This window comes from Triticum urartu, chromosome 5A (genome assembly GCF_056163025.1).
Source record: "Triticum urartu cultivar PI428250 chromosome 5A, HENAU_Tu73, whole genome shotgun sequence".
Classification (NCBI taxonomy): Eukaryota; Viridiplantae; Streptophyta; class Magnoliopsida; order Poales; family Poaceae; genus Triticum; species Triticum urartu.
Genome location: NC_141877.1, coordinates 536,945,907 through 536,966,495, shown reverse-complemented (window position 1 = coordinate 536,966,495; position 20,589 = coordinate 536,945,907). Strand labels below are relative to the sequence as shown.

Sequence of the window (20,589 nt, the reverse complement as noted above, 5' to 3'; positions counted from 1 at the left end):
TGCTTACACTTGTGACACTGTATATTCTTTTTTTTCTTGTTCTTCTCAGCCTCATATCTCTTCCGCCACTGCTCACCCTTGACTAGCAAACCTTCACCATGAAAGACTTCCATCGTGTTCTTCTTTCTCATATCATAAGATAGCAATGCCGCAGTAATATCCTCATTCTTGACGGTCTCCTTGCTGTGCGTCAACGTAGTGATCAAATGGTCATAGGATGATGGCAATGAACAAAGAAGCAGAATTGCCCTATCCTCGTCGTCAACCGTCGCACCCAAGCGTGCTAGATCCGTCACGACTTGATTAAATGCGTTCATATACTCCACAAGATCTGACCCCTCCTGCATCCTCATCCCATACAACTTTTGTTTCAGATACACCTTGGTCGTCGCAGTCTTGGACATAAACTGACTTTCCAGCTTCTCCCAGATCTTCTTCGGCAAATTCTCATCCATCACATGATAAATAACCTGGTCCGACAGACACAACCGTATAGTCCCGGCTGCTTTCAACTGTAACTCCTCCCAGTCATCCGCCTCCATCTTAGCTGGCTTGGCTTCCTGCAACAACGTCTTCAAGCATCCCTGTTGTGCCAACAAATCTTTCAGCCTTGTCTGGCATAACCCAAAGCTTTCAGTTTCATCGAACTTCTCCACCTCAAACTTATCCGATGACGGCATGGTTCTTTGTATGACTAACCCTGTGAAAAAAAATCATCCGAGCTTCTTTCCGTGATCCCCAAGTACTTGTGTACTGCTGCAAATCGGAAAAAGTTGCTTTAGTCTTCACGTGATTGCTCCCTGGCACCAATTCCAATGCTGGCTTGCTTTGCCAATTTTCTACACAAGTAGTGCTCCCTGCTCCCGATGGCTTGATGGATTTTTCTTCCGCTGAATCGATCTGCCTCTTGTCTGTGTCGTACACGAGAACTCGGTCCTCCTTTTTTTCCATAACAAATCTCCTGAGACAACCGGACCTACACTGCAGCTGACCTTGCAAAAAAGTGAACAACTCACATATTGGATGTCACACGTAAGAGTTACCTGAACTCAATGGTGGGGCCAGTGCTAATAAGGCAACTCATGGTGATGACTCAGACAGCAGTAGTGATGTTCTCATAGTATCAGACAGGCGGTCAACCAAAAATGAAGCGTGGATGTTGGATTCAGCTTGCTCTTTTCATGCTACACCCAACAGGGAGTGGTTCTCTTCGTACAAGTCTGGTGAGTTTGGTTTAGCCTATGTGGGCGATGACACAGGTTATCGTGTTGCTGGGGTAGGTGACATCAAAATCAAGATGTTTGACGGAGTTGAGCGGATGCTTCGGGGAGTCAGGCATGTGCCAGGGCTAAGGAGAAATCTAATTTCGCTTGGTGTTCTTCATGATGGTGGTATGGTATTCCGTTGTGATCGGGATAGGAAGACCATGAGAATCATGGAAGATGAGGTGACCGTGATGATTGGAACAAGGACGGCTTCGCATCTTTACAAGCTGCAAGGAAGCACTATTGTAGGTGGAGTCACGGAGACTAGAGTTGCGGGAGTAGCAGCGAGGTCTCACGGCGGCGGCGGGTCTGGGGCAGACTCGTCGAATAGCTCTCAGTAAGCTACGAAGAAGACAACACAAGTCCGGAGTACATGGAAGTTTGACGCATGGACAAATTCAAGGTGGTGGAGAATATTCGCCAAGGTGGAGTTTGTTGTGTTTGTGTCGAATATTTTGTACTAGTTGGGTTACGCTTGGACTTGATGTTGTAGTGTGGGTAGGATACTTGTAGTGTCGGAGTCGGACACGTTGTATCCTTGGCCTCTTATATATGAGGAGGCGCCCCAGGTTGTAACCCATGACGACTAGATAGCGACAGGCTCGCAAGGGGGTGCTGGCGGCTTGTGCTAGCGCCCGGGTGGCCGGTGTTACGATATTTTGGGGAGAAGCGCCCGTAATAATTGCCCCGGGGAGTAGGCAAGTTCGCCGAACCTCGTTAACAAATTTCGGTGTCGTTATTGTGCTGTGATTGCTTGTTCCTTGTTGGATCGATCGCGTACCTCGTTGTCGTCACCATGGATATGTTGGTGATTGGTAGGACGATCAAAAGGCAGCTGGCCGCATCCGGGGCAGATCTTCTTGTTGTGGCCACTCTGTTATCCGGGGCAGATCTTCTTGTCATGCCAGTTTGAAGGAGAGGCGCGCCACCCTCTCAGGCGCGGCACAGCTCCTGTTGGATATTTTTCGGGCATAGGAAGGTGAGGTAACCTTGGATACGGTCGTGATTGCTAGGACGATCAAAAGGCAGCTGGCTGCATCTGGAGCAGATCTTTTTGTTGCTGTTATCTTCCCTGCAAGGTTGGCGAGGAAGCGAGATAATATATATATATATATATATATATATATATATATATATATATATATATATATATATATATATATATATATATATATATATATATATATGGTGCATCACTTGACGTGAGAGGTTGGGAATTCCTCCCCTTCGGTTGCATCACGGTGAATGTGTACTATCAGTATCCGCAGATTAACGGTCAAGCAGAGTAGTACCACACAGCAAGGGACGATTCAGTGGCGAAGAGAAAAGAAGGAATCTGCAGAACGGACATTCAGAAATGGTAGTGCCTGTAGTTATCAATCAGTTTCAGTTATCAATCAACAAGAGGAGAAATGTGTGCTGTCTGTTTGCCGGAACCATCAGCAACCAGGACTTCTGGGCTGCTCTGCCTTGTGATGACCGGGAAGGCTTTGCCTTACCCAGATTTGAATCCCCCAAGCTGAAAGCACATTGACGGGAGACGATGTTGAAGAGGAATGAATGCGGATGAGGGAGAAGGATTTCTCTGGGATTTGTTTGTAAATCAGACATTCCACAACGTTCATTCGTTTTTGTAATGTTTCACGACTGATCTCACTGTGATAACATCTGCGAGGATTTTTCAAAAGAGATTGTTATACAATTGGTGGCATGACGCAGTACAGGCTGACACGTTACCTGCTACAATTGCAAAGAACAGTCAGGAGTGGAGGTGACTGTTGAAGTGTTGATACACAATAGCTATCCGTTTATATAGCTTAATGTTTCAGTCACTATTCTGAGTTTCTGATCAGTCAGCAGTGAAGGTCGCATCCCAACTCAGAGGTGGACAGCTGACATGTCAACTCTTGACCACTTGGAAAATTGGAAGTCAATCTACCAGAATTCCAAGAACACTGCATTAGAAAATCATCTGATTCCGCGATCAAACATTCGTCGCTGCTCGGTTCGTCAGAGCATCGCTTGCTTGTAGACCAAGGACTGGTACAACTATCTACTTACTCCCAGTTAGCCACCTTCATTAGTACTAAGATCTTGGCCTGATCGATCAATGGATTGGCCGGCTCTCACTCTCACCAGCTTCACGGCGGTCACAATCCTTATCTTCCTACCGTTGAGTGCTTCCGACGATCGGCTTGTCCCTGGCAGGGCGCTGTCCCCAGGTAACTTCATCCTCTCCGATGATGGTGGATTCGCCTTGGGCTTCTTCAGCCCCTCCAACTCCACTCCGACCAGCCTGTACCTAGGCATATGGTACACCGGCATCCCCGAGCTCACAGTCGTGTGGGTCGCCAATCGAGAAACCCCAGCCACCAACACCACTTCCTCTCCACCAACGTTCTCCCTCACCAACACCTCTAATCTGGTTCTCTTCGATGGTAATGGTGGCCGCCGTGTCCTTTGGACAACGACCAACGTGGCCACCGCCGTGGGCTCATCTACCTCAACGGCAGTGCTTCTGAACACTGGCAACCTCGTTATTCGGTTGTCAAATGGCACCATGTTGTGGCAGAGCTTCGGCCACCACACTGACACATTCCTCCCGGGCATGAAGCTACCGATAAAAAATAGCACACATGGCACCGCTGAGCATCTGGTATCCTGGAAAGGCCCTAACGACCCTTCGTTGGGGCGCTTCTCCTATGGCAGTGACCCGAACAGATCCCTACAAGTATTCCTATGGGACGGGGAGCACTCGGTGTCTCGCAGCGCCCCATGGACAGGGTGCCTAGTGATGAGCCAAAGCCAACAACAAGTCATCAGCGTGGGCTGTCCTTTGGAAGTGGCCGTCTGCTGAATGCAACCGCTACAATTACTGTGGCCCAAATGGATACTGCGATGAGACATCCACCACGCCTGCCGTGCCAGCATGCAAGTGTCTCGACGGCTTTGAGCCGACTAACACGGAGGAGTGGACTGCAGGCAGATTCCCGGCAGGGTGCCAAAGGAAGAAGGCGCCGCGATGCAGTGACGGCTTCTTAGCCTTGCCGGGGATGAAGTCACCTGACATGTTTTCTTCCGTGGGCGGGGACATGAGTACGTTCGAGGAGTGCACAGCAGAGTGCAGAGTGCAGCCGCAATTGCTCGTGCGTGGCATACACGTTCAGCAACCTGAGCACTGGCAGGTCTGGAGGAGACGTGACGAGATGCTTGGTGTGGAATGGGGAGTTGGCTGACATAGGAAAGATAGGGGAGCTTGGCGGTGAGACACTTTATCTCCGGCATGCACGCATGGATGCAGCAACTGGTATCAGATCTAGCTTTGTTATTTGTCTATCATTCTACAACTTTCTTTCTTTTCAATAACATGCTTCTAGTTTCATCATCCATTTTTGTGACAGTCAGTTAATATATTAGTAGTTGTATGATCATGATCTTCTCGTCCCTTTTGTAGTTCCACAATCTGATCTTTAAGTTAAGATGGTTGTTACATGACTTAGAAATACTTATTGCTCTCAAAATAGGCTTTTGCCCTGCTTTATACATAAAGCAACAAAAATGTTTTTTTACTGTGTATGTATTTCTTGCATAGGTAGAAGAGCAAAGAGAAAAACAGTGAGGATTGTATTGCCAGTTTTAAGCTCTAGTGTTATGGTACTCATCTGCGTCTTCCTTGCATGGTTAAAATTCAAAGGTACGTTTCCTTGACCCTGCTAAGTAAACCGTCATATATTTTTTTGCGGGGAAAGTAAAACGTTATATTTGACCACCTTATGGGAGTGTAAGTCTCACCACCAAAACTTGGACTGCATCATGTACTACCATAATAATAATATACCCTTAGACTACAGAATCTTATAAATCCCCTGAGTATATAAAACGAGAACAAATAACTTCTTAGATGGCTTATAGCATAGTTTAACTACCCTGAGGAGTGATGCAATGATAACGTACGATCTAGTACCAAATAAGATGGAGTCCTCATGTTAGAGAAACCACATACTTCTGTTGCCCTATTGCAATCGATCATTCGTACACCATGTCCGCCAGAGCCATTGCACTTTGTGTGTGTGTGCGCGCGCGCATACACACAGAATGGGTCACGTTGATCATAGGGGTTGCTGTCTTGTTTCTTTCCATATCATTGCAATCGCTGCTCGGAGATACTTGGTGTTGAAGGGGTTAGCTTAGCTGAATGTACACTCTGCCACATGGTGGTAGGGACACATCGGGGGTTATTTCATTTGCTTCCATGAGTTCATAAATTGGGGAATGGTATACCGACATTAATAGTCAGGTTTCAAATATAACTTTTTTCTTTTGTTGTGTATGTGATATGCTTATTAGAAGGGAAGCGACTATTAACATTGTGGGAGCAGGCAAGAACAAAAAATGGAGAAATCGAAATAAGATAAGTTTGGATGGTATGAATACCTCTAATGAATTGGGAGAAGAAAATCCTCCCCATGATCAGGAATTTCCATTTGTAAGATTAGAAGAAATTGTGCTGGCAACCGACAATTTCTCTGAGCATGATTGGACAAGGAGGCTTTGGTAAAGTATACAAGGTAACTCATTGAATAGATAGTTTCCTAATATTTGTTCTAATAAGAAGAGCTACCTATTTCATATCGCCAGTCAAATCTAATATTCACATTATATTCTCTAGGGAATGGTAGGTGGTCAAGAAGTTGCAATCAAGAGGCTAAGTAGAGATTCTCAACAAGGAACAAATGAATTTAGAAACGAAGTGATTCTGATTGCCAAATTGCAACACAGAAACTTGGTTCGACTTCTTGGATGTTGCGGTGAGGGAGATGAAAAGCTCCTAATATATGAGTATCTTCCTAATAAGAGCTTAGATGCTACCCTTTTTGGTACGTATTCTAATAACAAACCATGATTTCCTAAGACAAGTCAAAACATTTATTTGCTTACATTTGTTTTTTAGATGACTCAAGAAAATTGTTGTTGGACTGGGAGACACGATTTAGTATAATCAAAGGGGTTGCAAGGGGACTAATGTATCTTCATGAAGATTCAAGGTTCACCATAATTCATAGAGATCTCAAAGTTGGAAATATTTTGCTAGATGCCAATTTTAAACCCAAGATAGCAGATTTTGGTATGGCTAGAATCTTTGGTGATAACCAGCAAAATGCAAATACCCAATGTGTTGTTGGAACATAGTGAGTATCCATTGGAAGAAAAATCATATTGATCTTTTAGATTGAACTTTTATCAGATACCGCTTACAATTGAATTGCTCAAATAGTGGCTACATGGCTCCTGAGTATGCAATGGAAGGCGTCTTCTCTACCAAGTCTGATGTCTATAGTTTTGGTGTGTTACTGCTGGAGGTTGTAACTGGCATAAGGAGAAACTCCATTAGTCAAACCATGGGATTCCCTAGCCTCACAGTTTATGTGAGTACATACAAGACTTAAAAGTCAAGTTTTACTTCTAAACATGGATTAAATTTCCAAAGCGTTTTTAGTTTTAAACACAATATGAATAGGAATACTAATATGACATTCTTGGTTTTTCAGTCATGGAATATGTGGAAGGAAGCACTAGTAGAAAACATGGCTTTGGTTCAGGCCGGGTCAGCCCATTAGTCCCGGTTCAGTCCAGAACCGGGACCAATGTGGGCATTGGTCCCGGTTCGTGAGCCCAGGGGGCCGGCCGGGCCACGTGGGCCATTGGTCCCGGTTCATCTGGACCTTTTGGTCCCGGTTGGTGGGATGAACCGGAACCAATGGGCCTCGCTCCTGGCCCACCACCATTGGTCCCGGTTCGTGGCTTGAACCGGGACCAAAGGCTCCCCTTTAGTCCCGGCTGATGTCACCAACCGGGACCAATGAGGTGCCTATATATACCCCTCGCTCGCGAGTAGAGCACCCCAGTGCTCTATTTTTCTCTGGCCGAGGGGGAGAGGGCTTTGTGGTGCTCTAGCTCACCTCCTATGCACATGAGGTGTTCGATGGAATGCCCGAGCCACACTACTTAAGCTTTCTCCTCTCGAAGCTCGACCTCCAAGCTCCATTTTCCTCGAGATTTGTCTAGATTTAGTGGTCCGTCACGCCCCGTCCCCGTCTTCACCGCCGTCGATCACCTGCGCCGATCTCATCACCGACACCACCGTGGTGAGCCTCTTGTTCTTATCTTCTTTCTGAAAGGAAAAATATTCTTACTTGTATGTTTAGATAGATACTTGTATCATTTTCTTACATTTATTATTGCATCTTATATAGTGCGATGGTTTTGGTATCCGCCCCCGTCGGCCCTCGTCCTTTCTATGATTCGGATGTGGTATGTATATTATCTTTATAACTATTGGTTCATTTATTGTTTATGAAAATTATGCCGACCAACGTGACATAGATTTTATTTATCTAGGATGTATGTGAATCGGAAATGCCAACCGACCCTATTGTCGAGAGGTTAAATTTAGTTGAAGAAGAAAACAATTTGTTGAAGGAAAAAATAAAAAAAATTGAGGAGGAGAAGATGATATTGGAGTTGCATGTTGCGGATGTCGTCGATGATCACAAGATCAAGATGGATGCAATGCGCTTGAAGATTAGAAAGATTAGAAAATATGCCATTCATACCGAGGCTTGGTATCATTATGCTGTTGGATCAATTGTTACCTTGGTTGCGATTATGATCGCATTTGTTTTCGCATTGAAATGTTTTACATAGTTTCAATGTATGGTTTAATTAATTAGATGCTCTGGAGAGCTATATGTTGTTAGATGAGAACTATGTATGCACTTTGGTTTTAATGTGATGATGAACTTCTATTAATTTGGACACTTAATTATATATAATGCACGCAGATGAACCGGCAATGGATGTACGGTGACAGACACACCCGCGAGTACATTAAGGGCGTGCATGAGTTTCTCGATGCGGCTGAGGCAAACAAGCAGAATGGTTTTATGTGTTGTCCATGCATTGAATGTGGGAATACGAGGTCTTACTCTAAACAGAAAATCCTTCACTCCCACCTGCTTTACAAGGATTTCATGCCACACTATAATGTTTGGACGAGGCATGGAGAAATAGGGGTTATGATGGAAGACGGCGAAGAAGAAGACTACGATGACAACTATGTGCCCCCTGAATACGGTGATGCTGCAACGGGGGGAGCTGGTGAAGATCAAGAGGAACCAGACGATGTGCCCAATGATGCTGCAACGGGTGAAGCTACTGAAGATCAAGAGGAACCAGACGATGTGCCCGATGATGATGATCTCCGCCGGGTCATTGTCGATGCAAGGACGCAATGCGAAAGTCAAAAGGAGAAGCTGAAGTTCGATCGCATGTTGGAGGATCACAAAAAAGGGTTATACCCCAATTGCGAAGATGGCAACACAAAGCTCGGTACCGTACTGGAATTGCTGCAGTGGAAGGCAGAGAATGCTGTGGCTGACAAAGAATTTGAGAAGCTACTTAAAATATTGAAGAAGCTTCCAAAGGATAACGAATTGCCCGATAGTACATACACAGCAAAGAAGGTCGTATGCCCTCTAGGATTGGAGGTGGAGAAGATACATGCATGCCCTAATGACTGCATCCTCTACCGTGGTGCATACAAGGATCTGAACGCATGCCCGGTATGCGGTGCATTGCGGTATAAGATCAGACGAGATGACCCTGGTGATGTTGACGGCGAGCCCCCCAGGAAGAGGGTTCCTACGAAGGTGATGTGGTATGCTCCTATAATACCACGGTTGAAACGTCTGTTCAAAAACGAAGAGCATGCCAAGTTGATGCGATGGCACAGTGAGAACCGAAAGAAAGATGGGAAGTTGAGAGCACCCGCTGACGGGTCGCAGTGGAGAAAAATCGAGAGAAAGTACTGGGATGAGTTTGCAAAGGACCCAAGGAATGTATGGTTTGCTTTAAGCGCGGATGGCATTAATCCTTTCGGGGAGCAGAGCAGCAATCACAGCACCTGGCCCGTGACTCTATGTATGTATAACCTTCCTCCTTGGATGTGCATGAAGCGGAAGTTCATTATGATGCCAGTTCTCATCCAAGGCCCTAAGCAACCCGACAACGAAATTGATGTGTACCTAAGGCCATTAGTTGAAGAACTTCTACAGCTGTGGAATGAAAACGGTGTACGTACGTGGGATGAGCACAGATAGGAGGAATTTAACCTTAAGGCATCGCTGTTCGTGACCATCAATGATTGGCCCGCTCTCAGTAACCTTTCAGGACAGACAAACAAAGAATACCACGCATGCACGCACTGTTTAGATGACACTGAAAGTATATACCTGAACAAATGCAGGAAGAATGTGTACCTGGGCCATCGTCGATTTCTTCCGACCAACCATCAATGTCGAAAGAAAGGCAAGCATTTCAAAGGCGAGGCAGATCACCGGAAGAAGCCCGCCATGCGCACCGGGGATCACGTGCTTGCTATGGTCAATGATTTACACTACGTAATCTTTAGAAAGGGTCCCGGTGGACTAGCTGTTCCGAATGACGCTGAGGGACACGCACCCATGTGGAAGAAGAAATCTATATTTTGGGACCTACCCTACTGGAAAGACCTAGAGGTCCGCTCCTCAATCGACGTGATGCACGTGACGAAGAACCTTTGCGTGAACCTGCTAGGCTTCTTGGGCGTGTATGGGAAGACAAAAGATACACCTGAGGCACGGGAGGACCTGCAACGTTTGCACGAAAAAGACGGCATGCCTCCGAAGCAGTATAAAGGTCCTGCCAGCTACGCTCTTACGAAAGAAGAGAAAGAAATCTTCTTTGAATGCCTGCTCAGTATGAAGGTCACGACTGGCTTCTCGTCGAATATAAAGGGAATAATAAATATGCCAGAGAAAAAGTTTCAGAACCTAAAGTCTCATGACTGCCACGTGATTATGACGCAACTGCTTCCGGTTGCATTGAGGGGGCTTCTACCGGAAAACGTCCGATTAGCCATTGTGAAGCTATGTGCATGCCTCAATGCAATCTCTCAGAAGGTGATCGATCCAGAAATCGTACCAAGGCTAAGGAGTGATGTGGCGCAATGTCTTGTCAGTTTCGAGCTGGTGTTCCCACCATCCTTCTTCAATATCATGACGCACGTCCTAGTTCATCTAGTCGACGAGATTGTCATTCTGGGGCCCGTATTTCTACACAATATGTTCCCCTTTGAGAGGTTCATGGGAGTCCTAAAGAAATATGTCCGTAACCGCGCTTGGCCAGAAGGAAGCATCTCCATGGGCCATCAAACAGAGGATGTTATCGGGTTTTGTGTTGACTTCATTCCTGGCCTTAAGAAGATAGGTCTTCCTAAATCGCGGTATGAGGGGAGACTGACTGGAAAAGGCACTCTTGGAAGAGACTCAATAATATGCAGGGACGGATATTCTTGGTCTCAAGCACACTACACAGTTCTACAGAACTCTACCTTGGTGACCCCGTATGTCGATGAACACAAGAACAGTCTGCGCTCTAAACACCTGAAGCAGTGCGACGACTGGATTACATGTGAACACATCAGGACTTTCAGCAGTTGCTTGGAAACACGTCTCAGAGGTGACAACACTGTTTGTGATGAGTTGTACTTGTTGTCCAGGGGACCATCTTTGACTGTATTGACTTACAAAGGATACGAGATAAATGGGAATACATTTTACACAATCGCCCAAGATCAAAAGAGCACCAACCAAAACATCGGTGTCCGCTTTGATGCAGCAACCGAGAGCGGAAATGACACATATTATGGTTACATAGTGGACATATGGGAACTTGACTACGGACCTGATTTTAAGGTCCCTTTGTTTAAGTGCAAATAGGTCAATCTGTTAGGCGGCAGGGTACAGGTAGACCCACAGTACGGAATGACAACAGTGGATCTGAAAAATCTTGGGTACACTGACGAACCGTTCGTCCTAGCCAATAATGTGGCACATGTTATCTATGTGAAGGACATGTCTACCAAACCGAGAAAAAGAAAACATAAGGAAGCGAATACATCATACGATGAGCCAAAGCGCCACATAGTTCTTTTAGGAAAAAGGGACATCCTAGGAGTGGACGGCAAGACAGACATGTCTGAAGATTATGAAAAGTTTCATGAAATTCCTCCCTTCAATGTCAAGGCTGACCCAAGCATCCTGATAAACAATGAAGATTATCCATGGTTACGGCGCAATAAGCAAATGACACAAGCGAAGAAAAAGTGAACACTTTCTCCCGCAACTATTATGATGATACCATGCCAACTTTGTAACACACGAACATGCTACCATTGTCCGTTTTGTACATGCACATGCTATGTGGGTGAAATTATGATACCATCCCAACTTTCAACTTTTTCAGAGTTCATTTAAAAGTGATTGTCCATTTTGTACACGAAGTGCATCAAGTTTTCTCTATAAGCGCATCTATTCTCATTTTTTTAGTAAGTTAATCACAAACTTGTGATTCAAACAATTTTCAAAGAATTCAAATTTTAACTATTCAAATTTAAAAACTAATGGCACTAACAGAAAGTTTATAATTTTTCTAAAACTAATGGCACTAACAGAAAGTTTATAATTTTGCAAACCTAAAAGCAAACAGAATTAAAAATTAAAGCAAAAAACAAAAGAAAATAAATAATGCAAAAAACAAATCAAAAAAACAGGAAAAAACTATTTTTATAGTAAAGTTAATCACAAAATAAAATAAATAAAGCAACAAAGAAAAAAAACTAAAAAAGTGTTTTCAAATTTGAAAACTAATGGCACTAACAGAAAGTTTATAATTTTTCTAAAATTAATGGCACAAATAGAAAGTTTATAATTTTGTTAACCTAAAAGCAAACGGAATTAAAAATTAAAGCAAAAAACAAAAGAAAATAAACAATGCAAAAAAAATAAAAAAAATAGGAAAAAACTATTTTTATAGTAAAGTTAATCACAAAATAAAATAAATAAAGCAACAAAGAAAACAAAAAAACTTAAAAAGTGTTTTCAAATTTGAAAACTAATGGCACTAACAGAAAGTTTATAATTTTTCTAAAACTAATGGCACTAACAGAAAGTTTATAATTTTTCTAACCTAAAAGCAAACAGAATTAAAATTAAAGCAAAAAACAAAAGAAAATAAATAATGCAAAAAACAAATCAAAAAAATAGGAAAAACTATTTTTATAGTAAAGTTAATCACAAAAAAAAATAAATAAAGCAACAAAGAAAACAAAAAAACCAAAAAAGTGTTTTCAAATTTAAAAACTAATGGCATTAACAAAAAGTTTATAATTTTTCTAAAACTAAAAGCATAAAGAATTAAAAAATAAAGCAAAAAACAAAAGAAAAATAAATAAATCAAGAAAAAAACAAAAAAATGCCACCTACTGGGCCACCACGGCCTGAATACGACTAGAAACCCTACCATGGGCCAGGATTCAGGCCCGCAGCAGGCCCAATAGGCCCACAGGCATTGCAGTGACAGATTAGGCCCGAAAGCCTGCAGTTGAGAGGAGCTCGGGAGGGTGGGCGCAGCAGCGCTTATAAACCACTCCCGAGCCCTCTCAACTAGCGAGGTGGGACTAAACTTTTGGGCGCGGGGCAGCACAATACCATTGGTCCCGGTTGGTGCGGCCTTTGGTCCCGGTTGGTGGCACCAACCGGGACTAAAGGGGGGCATTGGTCCCGGTTGGTGCCACGAACCAAAACCAATACTCTGTGTATATAAGCAGGACTTAGGAAATTTTCAGTTTCTCATTGACCATTTGCCCCCGACGCCGCCAGGCTGCCCGTGCTCTCCGTCGCCGTCGCCCCGCGCCCCTGCCCCGTGCTCGCCATCGCCGCCCGCTCCTCGTCGCCGTCGCCCTGCCCCTGCCCCGTCCCGCCCCCGCGCGCCAGCGCCCTCGCCGCCCCCGCCGTCGCCTCGAGCTCCCCTACTCGCGCGTGCCGCCCCGCGCCCCGAGCCCCTGCCACGGACTCGCCGTCGCCGCCCGCCCCTACCCCGACGTGCGCCGCCCTGGCCCGCCCCTGTCGCCGTCGCCCGCGCCCCTGCCCCGACGCGCGCCGCCCCGGCCCGCCTTCGCCGTCGCCTGCGCCCCTGCCCGCCTCCTCAGCTTGGTCCGGCCGCCGGCGCCCTCCCTTTGCAATTTTTTTCATATATATGATTGTTTTTTATATATACATATGCTTGTTTATATATATATATGTAATGATTTTTTTATAGAATATGATGATTTTTTTTCATAGATGATCACATATATGATGTATGCACGAATGTGGACGAAATATGATGTTTTTTTGTTCATAGAACATGATGTTTTTTTAATTCACATATTTTTTTTGTTCATGAGAGAGGCGGGGACGTTGAGGGATCATAGATGTATTTTTTTCAGAATTTTCTATCATGCCTAGACGGATTTTAGACCACGGGAGCACCCCCTCTCTATCGTTGCAAAATTTGCTAAGTGATATTAAGAAGGAAGGAAAAGAAGTATAGGAAAGAAAGAAAATAAGAAGATGAAAGAAAGAAGAAGAGGAGAGGAAGAAGAGGAGAAATAAATAAGAAGAAGAAAAAGAAGAGGAGAAGAAGAAAGGAATAGTGGAGAAGAAGAGAAAATAGAATATTCTATTTTCTCTTCTTCTCCACTATTCCTTTCTTCTTCTCTCTTTTTTTTCTTCTTTTTTTCTTCGATCTTCTCCTCTTTCTTCTCCTCTTTCTTCTTCTTCTTCTTCTTCTTCTTCTTCTTCTTCTTCTTCTTCTTCTTCTTCTTCTTCTTCTTCTTCTTCTTATCGAGGATCGCCGAGGGGTCGAGGGTCGGGAACTAGGGTAGAGGGTCGAGGGATCTAGGGTCGAGGGTTCCAGGGTCGTCTAGGGGTCGAGGGTTCCAGGGTCGTCGAGGGTTCGAGGGGTCGAGGATCGCCGAGGGGTCGAGAGAGGTTTCCTAGTGTCAAAGTATTGAAGAAATCCATGGCTTCATCATTAGCCGGAAGTAACCAGGGCATGACGAAGTCCTCCAAAGTTATTTTGGAATGGTGTCCCGGATAGGATAATTTGCCTTTTTGTATGAATTTCAGCAAAGGCCTTCCAAATAACGATATTTGGAAGGTTCTTGCTGAACTTTGTACAAAAAGCGAATTATCCTATCTAGGACTCCGTTCCAAAATAACTTTGGAGAGCTTCGTACCATCATGCACCTGTTACTTTCGCCTAATGATGAAGACATGGTTTTGTTGAATCCTTTGACACTAGGCAACCTCCCGATCCCTCGGCGATCCTCTCAAACATGAGAGGAAGAAGACGATCGCCGAGGGGTCGAGGGTTCCAGGGTCGTCGAGGGTTCGAGGGGTCGAGGATCGCCGAGGGGTCGAGAGAGAGATTTCCTAGTGTCAAAGTATTGAAGAAATCCATGGCTTCATCATTAGCCGGAAGTAACCAGGGCATGACGAAGTCCTCCAAAGTTATTTTGGAATGGTGTCCCGGATAGGATAATTTGCCTTTTTGTATGAATTTCAGCAAAGGCCTTCCAAATAACGATATTTGGAAGGTTCTTGCTGAACTTTGTACCAAAAAGCGAATTATCCTATCGAGGACTCCGTTCCAAAATAACTTTGGAGAGCTTCGTACCATCATGCACCTGTTACTTTCGCCTAATGATGAAGACATGGTTTTGTTGAATCCTTTGACACTAGGCAACCTCCCGACCCCTCGGCGATCCTCTCGAACATGAGAGGAAGAAGAGGATAAAAAAAGAAGAGGAAGAAAAAAAAGAGGAGAAGAAAGAATAGAGGAGTTCTTCTCCTCTATTCTTTCTTCTCCTCTTTTTTTTTCTTCTTCTTCCTCTTTTTTTATCGGGAACGAGGGTCGCCGAGGGACATATAGATGTAGTGTCGTCGTTGTTGATATATACCCCCTCCCGATAGCTTCAACACGTGGGGGGGTCGATATTACCCCCTCCTTGAAGCGTTCTCGAGGCCACCCCAAACCCTTGAAGCGTTGTCGAGGCCACCCCAAACCCTAGAGAAGCAGCGTCGAGGCCACTAATTAATATATATGATTCCTTACTATGATTAGGTAGCTAGTTCTACGTTTGGCACTAATATATCCATCTGTCATGTTTGAATAATAATTGCCATGTTGTAAATATTTGTAGAAACTATGGACACCGCCCGAGACGAAGCAAAAGAAGCGTTGTTGAGGGACATAATCGCAGAAGGAAGTGATGCCGTCTCGTTGTTTCTCAACGACACCGATGGTCTGGAAGGAGAGGGTGAAGAAGCTGGCTACGGTGACCTAATGCCGGTGCAAGAAGAAGAACATGAGGACGGCTCCGGTGACCCAATGCCGGTGCAAGAAGGAGACCGTGATGACGGCTCCGGTGACTGAACCGAGTCCGGCCAGGTATATATATTAGTTAAGCATGTGCTGACTAGCTGATTGATGCATTCATTGTTTTGGTATGTACACATATTAATTAAGTCTTTGTTCTTTTTTCTAGCCCTCCGGATCGAGCACAACTTCGGTAAAGAGACGAGGCCCGAAGAAAAAGTTGAGCTCGGATGAAAAGTTTGAGATCATAGCAATCGCGCCCCACGGCCAACCGATTGAACCCATCCGAACAAAGAACGCATTTGTTGCTTAGTGCGGGGTTCTGGTTAGGGACAAGATCCCGATAAGCATCCAACAATGGTTTAAGCCGGCTACAGAAGACCCTGAGGTGTCTTATGTCAATGATATGCAGAAAAATGATCTTTGGACTGAGCTAAAGTCAAATTTCACCCTACCGCTAGAGGATAATACAGAGAACCCAGTTAAAGAGCAATTAATCAAGTCTTTTGCTCTTAAGAGGATGGCAGAACTATTCAGGAGGTGGAAGAAAGAGCTGAATAAGTTTGTCGAAAATAATGAGACACCAGAATTCAAGGGCAGATATGAGAAGATCAGAGATCACTGGCCCGCATTTGTGTCCCACAAGACATCAGAAAAGAGTAAGAAGATGTCGGCGACAAACAAGCAAAATGCTGCGAAGAAGAAGCTTCACCATCTCACGGGGTCAGGTGGCTACCTCGTAGCCCGGACTAAGTGGGCCAAGACTGAGAATGATCTGGTTGATAAAGGGATCGAACCAGAGACAATTAGCTGGCCAGACCGTTGCCGGACTTGGTTCTTCGGGGCTGGCGGAACCTTGGACCCTGTAACAGGGAAGTGCATTTGGACGAACGATCAAATGGACATACCAGTCAGGAAGCTTAAGCAGTATATCGAAGCACCTTCCAGACAGAGAGAACGACGAGCTCACAATGGCCCTCGGGAATCCTGAGCACCCTGGACGGACACGAGGCATGCCAGGCTCCATTTCGTGGAAGGTTGGGTTTCTGGACGCAGGCGGTTACAAATCCCATGAGAGGAGGAAAAAAGTGCAGCAGACCCAAATGCAGGCGCTGCAACCAAGGATAGACGCGATAGAGGAACGAGAAGCAAATCGCAGCAAACGTACTGCCGAAGCTTCCCCCGAAGCTACCCCGCCATCTCAGCGCAGAAGCAGCGTGGCTTCCACCGAGCTGCTTCAGCCGGAGCATGCCTTGACGGCTCCTGCCAGCTATCCCGTGGATGCTATCACGGAGTCTCAAAATTGCCACCTTATGACGCAATGGATGAATTTGAAGGTCAAGGCGGCTGTTGGCTCTGTTTATCCTACTGAACCCGGCGCAACTTTTCACTGTCGGCCGATTCCAGAAGGATATGCTAGGGTGATGGTGGATGAAATAACGGAGGGATTTGAGGACCTCCAGCTTGACCACCCTACCGGTGAAGGGGAGACTCGGCTGGGGTCTGCTCTGAAGACTCCATGCCTATGGCGGAAGGAGCTCATCAACCTTCCGAACTGGACGCCTCCGCCTCCTCCTCCTCCTCCTCCGGCGAGTCAGGGCACTCCGCCTCCTCCATCGCCTCCTCCTCCGGCGAGTGACGATCAGGGCCCTCGGCCGGCTCCTTCTCTGGCGCGTGGCGGCACTCCGCCTGCGCCGGCGCGCCCGAGCAGCCAGCCTCCTCCTTCTCCGCCTCGTCAGCAAGGGAGGAAGAGACCCGCCACTGCTCCGGCAGCTGCTCCGGCGCGTCATAGTCCTTCTCCTCCGCCTCGTAAGCAAGTAAAGAAGATAACCGCTTCGTCTGCTCGGCCGGCGTCTAGCAGTACAACCAGAGGCGGGAGGACATACAGATTCGGTCCTTCTCTGAAGAGTCCACAGAAGTTACCATACGAGAGGACCCCGGAGGAGAACGCGAAGATCGCGCGAACCGAAGTGGATGACTGGTTTCAAGGGTTGAAAGCAAAGAGACATCCACCTCCGGAGGAGAAGGTAGATCCGGTGAAAGTGAAGCGCACTCTGGCTGCCCTGGCAAAACCACCCAAGTCTCCGCCGAAAGGCAACTATGAGCGCATTATTGCAAAGACATGGGCCGAAGCGGAGCGGTCGGGAAGTACAGTCAGTGATCAAAGGCTGAAAGAACGACGAGCAGCTGGGAAACAAATTGCCCAGCTCGGCGAACAAGCGAAGCAATCGTGCCCCCGCTCAAGGTGCCTAGCGACATCGTCGATCCGAGGATGGTGCCCGGTTATGGCAATGTTGACGATTACCTGCTCGACGATGTACATTATGATCCCATGGAGGTGTAGATACACAGATACGAGTACGGGAAGCCTCTCGTCAAAGATGAAAAATCTTTAACAACGATGATGCTTACATGATTGGTACTTGAAAATCTGCAGAGAGTCTGGTGGGAGGAGTACTTTGTATGCGAGAGTTAAACCGGAGCATGACCTCGTTGGAATTGAACTGTTGCCTATTCCATTTGAGGAGTTCTATCAGTTTTTCAATCAATTGGCCCTCGATAAAACAACGATCACCTGCTACTGTCTGTAAGTACTACTACTTCTGTCATTAAGTCTCTCTATATAGCTCATCTCTTTCATTGCATGCATTTATAATTATCCTCACTATATTATGCAGATTGAAGATCGCCGAATTGAAGAAAAGACAAATCGGTGATATTGGGTTCGTTAACACATATCTCATAGATGCAACTGAGGTTGAACATCGTTCCGAAGATACCGAGGCCAACTTGCTACGATCATTCAAAAAAAATGAAAACAAAGATATAATACTCTTTCCTTACAACTTCAAGTGAGTGTTACTGTCTTGTGCATATTCGGTTTCCGTTATATATTAGTCCAGGTTATAGTAATGTAATTGATGAGTTATGCATGCGTGTGCAGTTTCCACTATATTCTCCTAGAGATTAGGCTTGAGCAGGGAGTAGTAACCGTCTTGGACACTAAACGAAAAGATCCCCATGAGTATGCGGACATGACTGAAATCCTCAAGAAGTAAGTTAAATCGATCATTACCCACCATATCAGCAACTTTGTTTATTTCCTGATATCAAGTAATTGTTTTCTTTGTCCGGCAGGGTTTGGAGAAAATTCACCAGAAAAGTTCCGGGACTGCCGAAGGAGCTGGAATTTAGACACCCGAAAGTAAGTACTATAGTAGCATGTTTCGCGCATCTCCTAGTGATTCAAGCGCTAGTTTCATCAATATCATTTAGCATTCTTGCTTATCAGTTTGATTGACCTCTATTTCTTGTAAAGTGGTTGTGGCAGGAACAAGGGAATGATTTCTGTGGATACTACATCTGCGAGTCCATCCGCCACACGATCTGTGAGCGGGGCGGGTACTCTGACGAACAATATGAAGTACGTAAATAACAACATTCACAATTTTATTTTATTACCATCATTTGTGTTGAGTTTCATTCATTCATATATATATGTATTGACCCCCTTCTTCAAATTAGATGTTTCGGAAGCGGGATGAACTCCTAGCACCAGCTCGCATGCGAGCAATTCAAGAGGAATTGGCGGCATTATTTCTTGACCACGTGATCGCTGAAGACGGGGAATACTATGTGGACCATGAGTCCGTATGATTATATTTGTAAGAGATAATTATTGTATATATGTAGCCGGTAGTGTCGGATAGATATACGAGAACTTGTTGTTCGACCAATCTCTCGGAGAAGGAGAGGTGGTCGATATCACTTCTCTCTGTATGCATATATGTTCATGACGATCTTCTGTTTCCTTCGTTTTCTTACTAGCTAGCTAGCGTGTCTAGTCCTCTCTATACGTATGTATAGTACGTAGCGTCGACCAAGCACGGACATAAGAGAGGACACTTCTCTCTATTAATTATAGTTAGCTAACACAATATATGAAACACCTAAATTAACCCCCCAAAACCCCCAACCCCCCCCCCCCCCCTTCAAAAAAAAAACAAAAACCCCAGCCACAGAAATGCTGACGCGTGGATGCCTATTGGTCCCGGTTGGTGCCACCAACCGGGACCAAAGGGTCTCCTGCCTGGGCTCCGCGCACAGGCCACGTGGAGGCCCATCAGTCCCGGTTCTGGATTGAACCGGGACTAAAGGGACAGGGTATTAGTACCGACACTTTAGTCCCGGTTCAGGAACCGGGACTAAAGGCCCTTACGAACCGGGACAACAGGCCCTTTTTCTACCAGTGAAGCGAAGACCGAGGAACTGCTAGACTCATGTATCGTAAATACTTCACCGGTCGAAGTTTTGCTTTGCGTCCATGTAGCACTCTTGTGTGTCCAGGAGAACCCAGATGATAGGCCGCTTATGTCATCTGTTGTGTTCATCCTAGAGAATAGAATTACCACACTTACAGCCCCCAGTCGCCCCGCCTACTTTGCACGACAAAGTGCTGAAGTTAGTAATATAAAAAATGACATTCGGACTTTCGCGAACAGTTTTACTCTTAGTGATGGTAGAGGGGCGATGAAATGATAATTTTCAGGTTTAGATGTATAAAATGGTCTTGAAGGAAAAAAAAGTTGATGAATCAAACACTTTGGTAAAATGTATGGCTCAGCAAAATAGCGATGTAACATTCCAAAAATAAGCAATGTATCACCTGTTGCCCAGGAATCATTATGTTGGAATGTGTTTTGTATTCTGGTTCTAGAACTCCAGATAGCAGTCTCAGTTACAAAATAGAAAAGAAAAATATTAAGACACTACTTTGTGTGTGTGTGTGTGTGTGTGTGTGTGTGTGTGTGTGTGTGTGTGTGTGTGTGTGTGGAAATTAAGACACTACTTGACAAAAAGGACTCTGAAGAAAAAAAAACTTCGATGAAGGTGACATTGGATACAAGTGATTAGGTAGTGGTGTTCTTGTCTATGCTTCTTGCAATGTTTTTGTGTTTACATGTAAAAAAGGTGCAGGTCCAGAATCCATGCTTTTATACTAAATTAGGACGACGGATTTGAC

General features: G+C 45.2%; 1 pseudogene; it reads left to right on the top strand.

Annotated features, from left to right (window-relative positions):
- Positions 1–3,368: 3,368 nt before the first annotated feature.
- Positions 3,369–20,105, top strand: LOC125530046 (G-type lectin S-receptor-like serine/threonine-protein kinase B120; annotated as a pseudogene).
- Positions 20,106–20,589: the final 484 nt, after the last annotated feature.